The sequence below is a fragment of the Lolium rigidum genome, chromosome 1, assembly GCF_022539505.1.
Source record: "Lolium rigidum isolate FL_2022 chromosome 1, APGP_CSIRO_Lrig_0.1, whole genome shotgun sequence".
In the NCBI taxonomy this organism is placed as follows: domain Eukaryota; kingdom Viridiplantae; phylum Streptophyta; class Magnoliopsida; order Poales; family Poaceae; genus Lolium; species Lolium rigidum.
The window spans coordinates 331,066,903-331,082,968 of NC_061508.1; the positions used below are offsets into that span (position 1 = coordinate 331,066,903).

Consider the following 16,066-nt stretch of genomic DNA (forward strand, 5'->3'; position numbering starts at 1 on the left):
GCTACTGTGGTGCATCCAATAGCCATGCCAGATGACACCATAGAACTATAGAACACTTCTTGCAATGAACATGAGCAGAATGAAAAAGTGGATGTAGTAAAAAAAAAGAGGGGTTAATCACAGCTGGATCATCAAAATTAGTGACAAAGATCATCTACAAACAGCTAACACAGTAAGCTCGCCATTAATATTCAGTAAAAAAAATCTACTACAGAGTATCCTAACATGGTTCCCTGTCAACTTATTGGCATCCATCAGTAGGGAGTCTCAATGGAGTTGGACAAGGGTGCGGCCTGTATCCTGTCGAGGAGGGCGGCGACGTCCCTCATGGAGGGCCGCTTGCCGGGCGCCATGGCGCAGCAGGCGAAGGCGAGCCGGAAGCAGCCGAGCAGCGCGTCCTCGTTGTCGTCGCCACGGAGCGTGGGGTCAGCCATCCGCAACACGCGGCCCCGCTGGTCGAGATCAGACGTGCCGGCGACAGACCCAGCGGCGTGCCACTGGCAGAGCTCCACCTCCGAGTAGACCCGCCCGGAGAGCAGCTCCAGGAGCACCATGCCGAAGGAGTAGACGTCCCACTTGGCGCTCGGCCGCAGGCTCTTGAGACACTCGGGCGCCTGGTACGGCGGAAGAGCTGTCGACGAGGTGGAGGCGCATGACGGGCTGGCGCCGCCGGGCATCTGAGACAGGTCCGGCAGGCTGCTTGTGGAGTGCATGGACCTCTTGCTTCCGAAGAGGCGCGCCGACGCTCCAGTGTTCCGGTGGAGGGCGGCGCCAGAGAGCAGCCGGTCCAGGCCTAGGTCGCCGACCAGTGGCTCCATGTCGGCGCCGAGAAGGATGTTGGACGGCTTCACGTTGCCGTGCACGCCCTTCTTCTCGTGGATGAATGCTAAACCCCGTGCAACGCCACGCGCGATCCGCAGCCGCGCCTCCAGGTTTAGGTGCATCGGCGAAGCGCCCATCCTCCCTGCAATTGATCGAACACAAGAACATCAACAACTGTTGTACTCTTTCTTTTACGGACAAACCAAGAACTGCTGCATATTTCCTCCAGTTTTTTTTTGCTTCATTTGCAAGTGAACAGTACTCCTACTAGTAGTACCAAATCAAGTTTCAATAAAGTTGTTGGAGATGATTTTTTTCATTAGTGCCAAATTATGATGAAATTATGACCGTAAGATAACTTGTACTCCTACTACTATTTATCTGCAGCAGAAGAAACACCAAAAGTAGCAGTACTGGTTTGTGCATTCAAGGTACTAAGTGAGTAGTACAGTACTACGATTAGAGTTGACACTTTTGCCAAGGACTGACGCCATTGCATCCTTAATTTTGTTAGCAAGTGGATCATGCTTGACGGCGTGGTCAATCACTATATTCACTAGTAGTACAAGCAATTGACCAAATTTATGAAAGGATAATGCAGCTAGACACTGTTAAATTTCATGCAAAATTGCAGTAAATTTCTGTCGGTTACTAGTACCAGCAAATTGTTACTATGTCGACAATTTGCATCATTTGGTTCAGAAGAGAAACCAAAGAGCTGTTACTGGAACCAAGTAGTGCATTTCGTTCAGGTGTTTTTGCTTCATTTGCAAGTGAAGAGTACTAGGAACACCAAATCAAGTTTCAGAAAAGTTGCTGTAGAAGATGATTTTTTGTGTCACTAGTGCTAAATTATGAGGTACTATGACCAGCGCCACTTAACTTCTGTTTATTTGCAGCAGATGAAGCACTAAAATTAGCAGTACAAGTTTGTGCATTCAAGGTACGGCACAGTACTAGGACTAAAGATGACACCTTTGTCCAGGACGGACGCCGTTGCATCCTGATTTTTTTAGCAAATGGATCATGCTTGACGATTTAGTGATTAGTCAATCACTAGTACGTACTGCAAGCAACTGACGGAAATTATAAATGGATAATGCAGCTAAACACCATATCAAATTTCATGTAAATTTGCAAAAAGATTGTCCAAATGAAGTTCCATTAGAAGAAGAAGAAGAAGAAAAAGCTTGTAGCAATGGAGTTCAGGGCTTACTGGTGAACGCGATGTTGGCGAGGCTGCCATTGACGGCGTAATCGTGGATGAGGAGCTTCTCGTCGGCGCCCCAGTAGAATCCCCGGAGGCGGAGGAGGTTGGGGTGCCGGAACCGGGCGACGGCGCGCACCTGGGCCTCGAAGTCCTTGAGCTTGTCGGCGCCGCCGCTCTCGCCGATGCGGCGGACGGCGAGCGCGGTGCCGTCGGCGAGCACGGCCTTGTAGACGATGCTGGACCCCGTGGCGCCGAGGATGTACGCCGACGCCTTGAGCAGCGTCTCCATCTCGAGCTCGCCGCCGCCGCCGTCCACGGTGACCAGCGTCGCCGGCGCGGGCGCCTGCTGCGGCTGCTCGTGCTTCTTGCTGTGGTGCTGCGGGGTGCTCCAGCCGATGAAGCTCCCGGGTCTCTTCCTCGGGTCCGAAGACGACAGACGGCCGTCGTCGGACGCGGCGTCCGAGGAGGACGCTGAGCAGTCGGAGCTGTCCTCGGAGCCGTCGCTCCTGCCGCCGCCAATGCAGCACCCTGCGGACGCGGACGGCTTGTCTTCTTTGGCGACGGCGGCAGCCGTCTTCTGCTGCTGCTGCTGCGGCGCCGTCGGGTTCTCCTGCCGCCGCTTCTTGCGGGCGTGGTAGACGTAGAGGAAGAGCAAGAAGAGCAGCCCGACGCCGGCGATGTCACCGGCGACGATGGCGAGGATGGTGAGAGGGCGGAGCCTCCCCTGGCCGCCGCGCGGGGCCTGCGCGTCGGGGGAGCCCGGCGGGGCCCGGGCGGCGCTCTTGGGGATGGCCGCGAACGCCGGCGGCGAGTCGGTGGCGTTGGGCGGGTCGGAGAGCGAGGACGGGATGGAGCACGCGCGCCTCACCGGCGGTCCGCAGAGCCCCGGGTTCCCCTCGTACGCCTCCGCCGGCTGCGCGCCGAAGAGCCCTGCCGGCGGGACCGCGCCGGTGAAGTTGTTGCCGGAGAGATCCACCGTGGCGTTGGGCGGCACGGCGTCGGACAGCTCCGCGGGGAGCGCGCCCGTGAGGCGGTTGGCGGACACGTTGAGGAGCCGCAGCCTCGCCCCGCCGAAGTCCGGCGGGAGGCCGCCGCGGAAGTAGTTGCTGCTGAGGTCCACCACCTGGAGCTCCGCGCCGAGCCCGCCGGCGGGGAGCTCGCCCGCGAGGTAGTTGTTGGCCAGCCCCAGCACGGCGAGGCCCGGCGCGGCGAGGAGGGGGCCGGGCAGCCACCCGGCCAGCGCGTTGTCGGAGAGGTTCAGCTCCTGCAGGCCCCGCGAGGGCGCGCCGTCCGGGAGCGCGCCCGTGATGTCGTTGCCGGCGAGGGAGAGGACCCGGAGCTCGGTGGCGTTGTGGAGCAGCGCCGGCGGGAGCGTGCTGGTGATGTTGTTGCCCGAGAGGTCGAGGTGGCGCAGGTGCTGCAGGCGGGCTAGGTCGGCCGGGAGCGTGCCCGAGAGCTGCGCGTTGGGCAGGACCAGCCCGATGACGCGCGACACCGTCGCCGCTGAGGCGGTGGTGCCGTTGGTGGTGCCGTTCTTGCTGGTGGTGGTGGAGGTGAGGTTGGCTGTGGAGCTGGGGGTGCCGTCGGTGGTGGAGGTGAGGTTGGCCGTGGAGCTGGTTTGGGTGGCGGGCGGGAGCGCCGAGCGGGTCAGCGGTGACCGCGCGCTTGAAGAGCATGAGCAGCTCCCCGTCGTCGTCTAATCCCGTGGCTCCGCGGCCACACAGCGCGAGCAGCAGCACGGCCACCAATTCCGCCGCCACTGCGCCTCGTCCGCTGCACGTGGGACCGGGCGCACGCGCACGCAAGCAGATAAAGCGGCGACTCGTTTCCGCTAACCAAATTAAATAGCGACTCAACCAAAGCAAATTAAGCATGCACTTCACCGCCTCTTGTCGCGGAACGAAACGTACTACTACCAGGTACCGCAAAAATAAAATACAGTAAACCAAATCCATCGAATTGATCGATATTAAGCTGCACTGAAACAGACAAAGGAGAAAAAAAAGACATGCGACTGGAAAGAGAACCGTGGGGCTGAACTGAAACCATGGAGGCGGCTTGAGCCCTTGACGAAGCTAGGTTTGGGAATTTTGGAGGAACAGCAACGCCTCACCTTTGCCCCCGTCGCCTCAGCCCGCAGGCACGAGCGCCGCGGTGTCAGCCGGAGGACCAGCAGCTGACCAGCTTCTGATTCGGCTTCGGTGCTGTATTCCTCTCCAATTTGTCTATACAAGTACTTTATTTCTTTCCCAAATCCCTATTTAGCAAAATGCAAATTTGGTAGCAGGGATTTGGATTGGACTTGACTATGTTTCCTGAATTTGTTTTCAGTTTTAGGCACTGCATTTAAGTTATAGACACCTCTGTATAAAAAATGTGGAGTCACTTTTTATGACGGAGGGAAAAAAACAGATTTAAGTGATCACTAATGTTTTCTTTCTTCAATATATACATCGATATAGAACAAAATAGTGGACCCGGGGATGGGACGAAAACGTGGCCGGTTGCCTTTTGGGATTACGTGCACATATATGGTCATGTCCACCGCCGGTGAATAGCCACAAAGAAGCACACAACAAGGCCGAGGTGCCGCAACAAGACAGGGATTGGGTCACTCTCCGCCGTCGTAGCAATGCGTCGACCATGGATACATGGATGCCAGGGTGCGGGGCGGCCATGAGGATATCGGCACCATGGCATGCGTCCCCATCGCCACCGGCGTGTCGAGCTCAACGCCACCAATATCATCTTCTAGACCGCCGATAGCATCGGAATGATCCGCTTCCTTTTCAACCTCAACGGCGAAGGGGGCCTGGATCCTGGTGCGGGGCCGTCAGTAGGACAGGCGCCCACATGACCTCTTCCGGCGCGGCGAACCCGGTGGCACGGATGAGGAGATCAACTCCCTATTAGGGACGCACTTGTGGAGGAGCACAGCTTGGTGCGGGCCAACGGCATGTCACGTGGCGGGAAAGCAAGCACCGGCCCGAATAAATAAAATGATGCCTGTGCTAATCCCACTACGCGTATGCATGCAAATATCTATCGGTATTAATTTAATTTTCTGGTCTCGCAGAAACCGATTGGCGGTTTTAGGTGATGGGTAGATTTCGTTTCGTACCCACGCGAGCGAGAGCGACCAAAATCGTACACGGTGACCGCGTTTCCATTGGAATAATCAAAGCATGCACCCATGCAGGGCCAACAGCCAACTAGTTTGCTTCTTCTCTCAAGCCAGCAAACCAAGCCGTTCTAATCGATGGAGAGTGCAGCAGGCATGGCACTCTCGCCGTGAAATCCGTGCAACACGTAATGCTCATTAATCAGTTTGTAGCTATAGGAGTACGTAGTTTGTATATCTACTAAATCGGTGCATGTGCCGATGAGCAAAACAACACATAGGAGGGATGAGAGATAAGGAAAAAGAAAATGACCGATCCATCGGGATTTTGGTTCAAGCTGATAAGGCTAGCTTTGCTTCTCTAAAAAGAAAGATCCAGTTATTGGAGTATTAGATTGTATTACTTCCTCCATTTCAAATACTAAAAAACGTCTTAGTACATACTCCGTACATGTAAATCTAGATAACTACTACCTTCGGACTGAATTAATCGATGCACCTACCTGCTAATGATGTGCATGGACAGGCCTCCATCCGCGTCGATTAAATCCAATCGAAGTGAGTATGTGCCAATTAATTTGGAACATGCAGAGTATAATTATACACCAACATGCCAGACTAGCTTTATTATTAATCATCGCCCCCTTTTCATGTGCGTCTGTATGAAAAAAACGTGCTCGTGCATGCAAACTGATTGATCGATCAATCTACCTAGCTCATCACGTGCTCAGCTCATGCCCAATTGATTTGTATTTATACAATAGAAATACCTCCGTAGCATTAGCTAAGCTAATTAAACTTGCATTGATTAATATAATAAGCTTAACTAGTACCTTTCTGTTTTTAAGAAGGAAATTCAGAAATGGACCTTTTCTGACACACCATTATTTGCTATATAGGATTTATTTCTAGAGTAGCTAGCTAACTAGTTAGTTAATAATCCATCAGCATGATCACTTGCTAGTTTCAAATGCAGCCTTTTGCTTTTCCCGCCCCTCCATGTACGAGCTAGCTACTAATGTACCTACTACCTAGTTTCTCACACGCACGGGTAGGAAGGGTGGTGTAGTACACTGTATGGCATTGCCAGTGCTTTCCCTAGCAAGCTACTGCTCCACATGCATGTGTGTATCGACTCGAATGCGGACGAATTACACCCGAGCTTGGGTGCACTCGATGATTGTGTGGCTGAGGTTAATCCATGAGCATTTAATGTTTCTATTTTTTAGTGTGAGAATTGGCTGAAATCTGCAATACCTCTTCACGTTGTGTACGTCTCCAGTATGATATTGAATGAGTATGGATGGTCGGCAGTATGGGAATTAAATCAGGCCATGTGGTTGAGCAGGTGCAACATGTACCGGAGTTTGGCACATCTTGGACCTGTTGTGTTAAGCGCAAGCCACTAACTAGATTTTGGAAGATTGCCTCCGTGGAGATTTTTTTTTTTCAAACCAGCATTTTAGAGTTTCAAAACAGTCCGACGAAAAATTCCTTGATTTTGACAATGCCATATTATACGGTGCAAAAATATCAACATGAAATAGTTTGTTTTTTTTTTGGCTTACACAAAAATGAAAATACTGACTCCGGCGCGTCCCAAAAAGCGTCGGCACTGTTTCGAGCCCAATAAAGCAGTCGTCAACCCTGTCCGGACCCCTTCACGCGGGGCGTCAAACGGGCACGCCAGCGCCTCGCGCCACGTCGGATTCAACGCGTGGGCTCCGCCGTCATCGACACGACCCCAATCCCCACAAGTTTACCCCAAATCTCCTCCTTCCGCCCGCCGCTCCATCTCCCGCGCCCATCCAACTCCCATGATGCAAAACCCTCGCCACCATGCCACCGAAGAAGAATGCTCCGGCGAAACCGCGTGCGGTGGCGCCGAAGGAGAAGCTAGCACACATGACGTAGCGGTAGTGGGACGACGAGAAGAGGCGCTGCTCCATCTTGGCGGTGGACCGTAGACGGCGTCGCCTCGGGAGCGATGCGGAAAAAGGCGAGGAAGCGACGACGGCAGCCGCGACGGAGATGTGCCTGAGCTTGGGTGGCACGCCATCCAAAGCCGAAAACGGCTGCTACCCCTCACCGGCCGCAACATGGCGGGCGGCGACGCGTCCTCGAGAAGCGCCTCTCCCTCCTCGCCGGCCTACTTCGCCGAGCCTCCATCGCTCTCGTAGATGCGTTTCTCGCAGATGGAGGGGCGCGCCCGCTAGTCCCCGAGTACGCCGACATCGACATGACCGTCGACCCGAACGTGACGTACTCGCGGGCGTCGGTGCCGAGGGGTAGAAATGTCTTCCGCTTCACCATCAACCTCAACAACGGCTCGCTGGATCTGCGCCGCGCACCGGGAGGTAGCACCGGTCACGTGACCGACCGCACCGGTCTCCCCGCAGCTCGTTCGGCGGCGACGGCGAGGAGCGCCCACCATGAGTTTGGCAGCGCGTCCGGGGACGCCATGGAGGACGAAGATGTAAGTTTTCCATTGAATCATGGCTTGTGCACATATAATAGAGCTCCGGGGAGCAAAAGATGAGCCTTTTTATTGGTTTGCTAGGTGAACGACATCGACATCCTGAGTGGCATGATCTGCCCCGGCCACTCCTATGAACCCGTCTTCGAGGAGGATGACTACGGTGAAGAGTGCGACGACTATGAGGAAGGAGACGAGGTGGACGGCGAGAAGATCGACGAGGACGCCGATGAGGTAGCTGAGGAGGAGCTGATCGTCGTCGACACCGGCATGTCCACGAAGAACAAGAAGAGGAGAAAGAAGAAGGCCGCCGGCACTTGAGGGCCGAAGTAGAACTCCCTAGAGGACAGGTGCCTCGTCGACGCGTGGAAGCTGGTCAGCTTCTGCCCCATCACCGGTGCCAATCAATCCGTCGGCAAGTACTATAAACGCATATTTGATCAATTCAATGAGAGGAAGAATTTCGGTGAGTACGCCACCATCCACATGATCCGGAACGAGTCCGCCATGTCTCACCGTTGGAACCTCATCAAGAAGTCATGCAATATGTTTCATGGCTACTATGAGAAGGTGAAGAACCGCGCCGAGAGCGGCAAAATGATGGTGGATTGGGTATGTATTGGCATTGTATTCATGTCTACCATTTGATAGATTCATGTCATTGTATTCATGCATTGCTTGCTCTTCATGCATTTGCTAGATTCTCGGCGCCCTCACCATGTACAAGCATCGAAATGGCGACAAGGACTTCCCCTTCATGCATTGCTTCACAAAGCTTGAGGGTTGCAAGAAGTGGGACGCCGCCAACCTCACTCTCAATGACAAGAACCACGTCGGAGAAGATGGACCGGTCGCAGCCGCCCCCGCCGGGTGCCCCATTGGCAACAAGAAAGCCAGGGCCGAAAGGAATGCGGCACCGGCATTAGCCGCCATGCATCGACGCCTCCATCGAGAAGATGGTGTCATCCTTCTCCATCGGGAATATGGAGGCGGCGGATAGGGGCGCCGCCATGTGGAAGGCAATGTTAGAGAAGCAAGATGTGAAGATTGGGCTCGAGAGGGAGAAGGTGGAGGCGACCAAGATGCAAGATCAAGCCGGCGTTATCAAAGCCATGAATGAAGCGACGCAGCTATCACCGACCAAGATGAATCAAGAATCGAATATCTTGATTGCGGACTTGGCGAGCATGGATCTATTGGCGAGGGTGCGGCTCGAGATGTACCGTGAGCGCATCGGCAAGGAGGTGATGGCGACGCAAGCTGCGGCGGCGTCCATGGAAGCATCGGCACCATCGATACACCTGCCTGCGCCGACGTACATGCCGACATCAACATCGACGAGCATGGTTGCACCGGCTCCCATGGCTCCACCGTCGTCCACTAACGTGGTGCCGCAGGTGATCGCTGACGAGGAGGACATTGTCGAGGTGCGGCCTCCGTTGTCGGCCTTCCTATGATCATTTGGCCTTGAAGCACAAGTTATTTTTTTGGGTGCCGGATTATGATGAATGAGGCCGATTTGGTGGCAAGATGTTAGCCTAGACTTGTATTCGAAAAACCTTAAATTTAAATTTCTATCCATGTTTGTGTGTTTTTTATTTAAAAATCCTATTGTGGCCGCCGGTGTGGGGAAGCCTTCCCCAAATGGAGGAACCCGTGCCGGCGTCGCCCATACGTGAGTGCCGGTGCAGCTGCCGGCGCAGCTATCGGCGCCTATTTGGGTGCCGCCAGTGGAGGATGCTCTAATTGGAGCCAGCAAGATAATTAAATATTGTACTTGGATAGAAATGTTTGGGCTCAAAATGACAAAAAGATAAAATCGAACAAGCCACACGTCTAGGCACGATTCACGCTATATTTGTCATAAATTTATCATTTTTATCCAGAATACCATGGAAATTATTTAGAGCATAAATATTTTTATACGAGTACAATATTTGATCATCTTTTTTTAGGAGGATTCAAATTTTATTTCAGTACTTAAAATTACCCTGAATTTTAGAATTTATAGGGTGCATAGCATACATGTACCAAAAATTCACGTCGGACATTGGGTGCCTATATATACACGCATCAACGTATGAACACAGCCGTCACATGTTTCAACACAGAAGAAGAGGACAGGGTGCAGTTCGGAAACTTGGTACAATGCAAAAGCATTGCCTGCCACCTTTTCAGCCTGGTTTTGCTAGGATGCATAGCAGTGAGGTGGTTGGCATGCTCAGGCTCTGTATTCGTCTCGCCGTGTGCACAAAATTATACACCATGATATATGACGTAGGTCAAGGAAACGAATGGCTAGATAGAAATAGGATAAACGGAGCACCCAAGCTCGGGCTGACTTCCGAGTTTTCGGTATCGACTCCTTCTATTTTATCTTTATACACTGCTCAAATATTGTTTAGTAATATTCTTTTGGTCTAACAACTTTATTTGGACCAAATATAATAGACGATTTGGGAACCGTGGCGGCACTACCGTGACCGTCAAGGCCCGAAGTCCAAGGTGCTTCTCCGATGGACATGAGCTATGTAGTAAGATTGGAGAAGAGGATGGCCATGGCCACTGTGAACTCCCAAACAAGCCTGGTTCGACAAGAAGAGAACCGTGATTCGTGGGGTAGGGCGGTAATGGGTCAAACACAATCGGCAGATGCTTGTTTGTCTGTTTTCTTGGGGTAGACAGCATCCCGCCTCGATGGGACTCCGTATAGGAGTAGGTGTGGATGATGTCCCATCTCAAGGGGACCACATAGGTGTTGGTGTAGATGGTGTCCCTCCTCAAGGGACCCAGTGTCGATGTAGGTGTAAAATTGCACCCCGCACCGGGCACACCAGAGATGCTAGCCAAACGTCACAATAAAATGGGCCACAGTCAGCGGCGGTGCTCCTGTTGAAGAGGCCCAAACCGATGTCGTATGTGTCAAAGAGATGCCAGACAACCCCGAAAGCGAGCATGTAAAGAGCACCGCGCTGCGGCCTGGCGTTTTCAACAAGAGCAGGGCACGGGGTTTTCACATGGACTGCCGCCCCTAATGACGTCGTCGTACACGAGCAGCAGCGCAACCGGAGGGGTCGTCAGCAACGGGAGCCAAGCCGAGTGACGTTAGGTTGCACATGGTCGAGCAAGGGCGCCTTCCATAGGAGACGTGCAGTGGCCGCGCTGAACATAGATGCGGTCACGGCGGGATCGCCGTCGGCGGGTGCCATAAGGCTGCACATGGACACCAGCCCTGGCGGTGGCATCTTCAACGGGAGCCATATCATCGATAGTGCACGTACCTTGCACATTTTGCATTCGTTCTAGCTTTGTGCCCGACTCCTTCGTCTTCGGCCAGCGGATGGCCAAACGAATAAATATGCCAATGTGGAGACGACAGCGTGCTAGTTGGCTTTTGCCCTTGACAGCAAAACGCCGATGTGCAGCACGAACTGCGGCCGTGTTTAATCACAAGTACATGCATGCTCGTGTAGAGATCAGTCTAGCTAGCATGTACATGGATATACTCCTGGCCGATGGTTTATTAATCAACGCCCGCGAGCTTGGCGGAGAAACCATGCAGTACGTGCATGGCCACAAACTAGTCAGCCATCTTGCCGGAGTTACCTGGCCGCGGCCGCGATGATATGGGTCCCACGATCCTCCGCTTCAGCTCGACTCTCGAGCTATGCAAGATGCCTTCGGCTAGGAAGTCGTGGTCTCCATCGTCGCCGTTGTCGACTTGACAACGAGCTAGGTACCATGATGGCCGGTAGCGGTGCCACTTCCAACCCGACAACAGCCTCGAGTTGCCAAATTAATGCACGTGCGTGGATGCACTACTATGTAGATTGCCCAATGACAGCCGCCTTTCATCGCCTCTGCATGTGCGGCTGCAGCCGCCGCCACCATGGGTGTGTAGGATGTTTGTCCGCCTCTAGATACGGTCGAGATCACCTCGGGCTATGTGCGCTAGAGCACCTTGGCTAGAGCATGCCAATGCTGCCGGCGCAAGGAACTGAACATGCATCTTCGCTCGACGAGGTACCAACAAGTAGGGCGGGAAGATCCAACGAGTACACATGTACCAAAATTTGGGCCGCAAAAGCTTCCGGTGCGCTAATGTAGGCGGGTTAAGTCCCAAAACTTACACTGCGCATCGTAGCCTCGAACAACTGGGGTGGGAAGGGGCATGGTAAATCATCCGAGAATCAGAAACCCGAGACGGCACCAAGATGATGCTTGAAACTCCGTGCATGAGGTAGTAGAGCTTTGGCAACCCAGAAAAATGCGCGCATGAACGCGATGAGTATCCACCTTCGCGCATCGGCCAAGGGAGAGCGCTCTGAGTTTCGCGCATAAAATTATAGGTACTATCCTACCATGTGCAGTGAATAGGGTCTCAGAGGAAACCCTACGCAAGGAGACTCGTGGAACAACGGGTGTTACGCCGCCAACTCATTCGAGGGGTAATACGTGAAAAAACTACGACACAAGAGCACCTGGAACAATGTGCCATAACGTACTTGTAAAGATCTAAATCGTCTCAAAATCTCAAGAGAAAATCCGGGACGTTTTTTGGTCTATCCGAACTTGCGGGTCTGTTTCGGAGGCCTAGACGGTGTTATTTGGGCCCAAGGGGTTTTCCGATTTATCTAGGGTTTCTACTTCAATCCAGTGCAAATAAAATGTCTTGACGTGATAATTTCAAAATCACAAGTCCGGTGATCCCGGGAAAAGCTAACTTCTCTAGAAGGTTCCAGCAGTTGGTCACACACCCAAATTGTAGCTCGGCTGCAATAGATACGGCCTCGCCAAAACACTGCTGACACATGGAATCACGGTACAAAATAACAGGGCGGGAAGACCCAACCAGTACGTAGGTGCCAAAATTTGGGCGGGAAAAGTTCTTGGTTCAATAACGTGGGCTGGAAAAGTCTCAAAACCTATGCCGCGCTTAGTAACCTCCCACGATTTGGGGGTGGGAAAGAGCGGGGTTATTCTTCGGAGGCGGGGCCAAGATGACGCGTGGAACTCCATGCATGAGGCAGTAGTGCTCCAGCGCCACAAAAAGGCGCACATGAACTCGGCGAGTAGCCACATTCGTGCATCGGCTAAGGGCATACACCCCGAGGTTTGCACATAAAATGATAGGTACTCCCCTTCTTTGCGCAATGAATACAATCTACGAGGAAGCGATGTGGCGAGGAGACAAGTGGAAAGACGGGTTTCCATGTGCGCCAACTCATGCACATGATAACGTAGCACGCAACTTAAACGGCACATGGAATAAGGGGTAATACTCGGTACTAATAAGCACAACAATGTCGGCACTAAAACCAAGCTAGATCACCTAATCGTAAAACTAGCTAGCTTTACGTCTCTAAGGGCATCTCCAACGGGGCGGCGCATTTTGGACGCCCAAAATATCCGTGCGCGTCCGTTTGCGTTGGCCCAAATGATCAAAATCGTGAAGAAAGGAAAATATAAAATATAAAAACTAACGCCTACTCCTCCTCCTCGTCGTCGACGAGCACGACAAAATCCGGTACTAACCACGACCAGTTGGCAACCAGCAGAACATACGCCGGTGCCGCCGGCGATGGAGGTGGAGCAGTCCACGCCGGTGGTGGAGGTGGAGCTGCCCACGGATTATACCCCAAAGGTGGTGGTGGAGTCGCAGGGCGGCCGTTGCGGGGCCGAGTTCCGGAGCACCCGTCGTAGGGCCTCTTCCTCCGTGAGGCCCGGCGGCATGATGCCGGTGGCGTACCGGGGCAGCGGCGGCTGCACCTGGTCGGTCCACCTCCGAGATGAGGACGCCGAGCCTCTCGATCTAGTCGTTGGTCATCGTCGCCGGGAAGTTGAACTTCCGGACCTCTGCCATGGCCGCCTGCCATTCGTGGAAAATGCAGGCGATGAAGTCGTTGCCGCTATCGTCATTAGCCTCCTCGTTGTGGTAGGCTAGCGCGTTGTAGTCCTCGTCGTCCTGTGGAGGCACCGACGGCTGTCATGTTCAACGACGGGGCGGCGATGGCCGCTCAAACGGGAAGTCCTTGTCACCGAGGAAGCCCGCCTGCCTCCTCGGATTGTCCTCGGTCTTGCGCCAACTGTACCAGCTGTAGGAGTCGACGACGAAGGCGGGATAGGCGCGGAGGTCCGGCGGCGGGTACAGCCGTCCGTAGCTGATCTCGGCGCTCCTTCCTGTGGGCTCGCGCAGAGGCACGTGCGGTTCTGAATGGACTCACAGCTTCCAATGTTATAGGTGTAAATCCTTATCTCTCATGATAAAAATAGATAAGTTACCAAAAAGCACATGAAAATAAGCCCATGGAAAATATGTAGCTCATCATCAATGGTAATTAACCATATTCCAGCTAGGTTGTTGCTTTGGTTCCAGCCGATATGCATATTTTCCTTTGATTGCTCATGCAACCATGTATGGTGAGAAAGCTGTGGAAAAAAAGTTACGCGGGAAAATTTCCAAAACGAGAATTTGGGCGGGAAAACTACCAAAACTGAAGAGGTTACCTATGCATGTTCTCTCGATTGGTTCGTTGGCCCAACATATTTGCGGTGATCTTGTATTGCTTTACACCTATTGCTTACACAAAGTTAACTTCCGAAAACTTCTAAAACTGAAAAACGCGGAAAAACTTCTGAAACTGAATATCTCGGCGGGAAAACTGATGAAACATAAATGATCTCTCAAAAACCGTGTGTGGAAATTCCAGTACGAAAAGTTGATTCTTAATTGTAAGCTACTATACCTTGTATATGTTGAGAAAATAGAAAATAATTATTTGTTGCACGTTCTCTCTCGATTGGGTCATCAGCCACAATTATTTGTGGTGATCCTGTTGTGCTTTTCAACTGGTTCTGACACCAAGGTGGCGGCTTCGTCGCTTGAGAAGTCATGGTGGCCAAAGAAGCCATAAGCGGTGGTTCTGGATGTTAACTGTGTTCTTCGGGGGGTTGTTTTCTTGTCTTGTTGCCGATGGTGGTGTTTATGGAGGAGCCAACGGCACTACCATTATTCCTCGCCTACCCCTTATAGAATAGTCATATGACGATACCATCCTTTTACAGCACAGGGGTTCCACCGCCGCCCTATGGTTCGTCCTCTACACTGCGCTAGTGCCGACTCATGGGAGTTAGCTATTTTTCCAGAACATACACCTAGCGTTAGGAGGTGCATGGAGGAGCCGTCGATGATGGCAGGGATAAGTACCACTGGCGGTAGGTGAGAACGATCAAGGTGTCATCGATGCACTACTGTGAGATTTTTATTGCATAACTAATGAAGCGCCCAAAGGGTTAAATATCAATTTAAACACGATTTAATTATATTTTTCAAATAATATTATTAATTACATAATACATTTTGAATAATATTCCTTACATAATATATTTGCAAACTTTAGTTTTCGTTGCTTTAAGTTCTAGCAAACTGAAATTCGTCGTTTCTTTGACTACTCCCGCATTTCATGGACCAGTCATCCGGACTCCGGATCGAGTGATTATTTTTATGCTGCATTTCTCTTTACATATCGGAATAAATAAAGAGACAAGTATCGGTAAGTACGGGCATGGAGGGAGGCCTCAACGATGTCCCGGTAAGCGTGCCATCCCTATTATTGTTGTTCCAAGTTTACTTTGATAGCCCTTATTCCCCCGCCCGTGGACACGTGTGAAATTCATGCTCATCATCTCGTGTGCATTTCCGTCATCTCAATGCACGTGGATCGACATTGCATGCATGTTGGGATACCTGCCATTTCATGGGCGCCAACTAGCATAACGTAATGAAGCCTGCCACGGTAGAGGCACATAAGGTGGTAGGAAGTTCCTAAAGTAGGAGGGTTCGGCTACAACATGGCATGCCAAAGTAGTAGGAAATGCGATGAAAAGTATGAGGCTTGGAAAACTTAGCTCCCCGGAACCGCCGCAAACCCTAGCTTTCCGAGCATGGATTCTTCTGTGGAGATGAAATCCTATCATTGCATGTGCACTATAGTCAGATGTACTTGTGTAAACTCTTATTGCATGCACTTTTGAAAGCCGTAGCTTCCTAAGAACTTCCCAATATTGTCGAAATGGTCCCCGCCTAAGCCCAAATTTAGGGCATGTGAGTTATCCGTGAAACTTTTGGCAGGCAACACAAAGTTGGGCATGCATGGACCATGCAGAGAGCAGGTGTGATGTGGCCCATGGATGAAATGGGCCGGATATCATCCAGGCGACAAATTAATCTTGGAGAACCGCCGCGACGGGAACGGTGCCCCAAATTTGGTCCAGAAAACGCCGGGACATAAGTTTGGGAAAGAAAGTAGCCGAAGGCATGGTAGTCACCGATGGAATTGCATACAGACGACCACTTGGTCACATGCATGAGACCTTGATGTCACAATTGGTTGACACCTCCTCTCCTTGGTAAAGAAATGGGCATCATGAGAACTCT

General features: G+C 52.2%; 1 pseudogene; it reads right to left on the reverse strand.

Moving 5' to 3' along the window:
• Positions 1–254: 254 nt before the first annotated feature.
• On the reverse strand, positions 255–7,102 carry LOC124663336 (annotated as a pseudogene).
• Between the last annotated feature and the right edge of the window lie 8,964 nt (positions 7,103–16,066).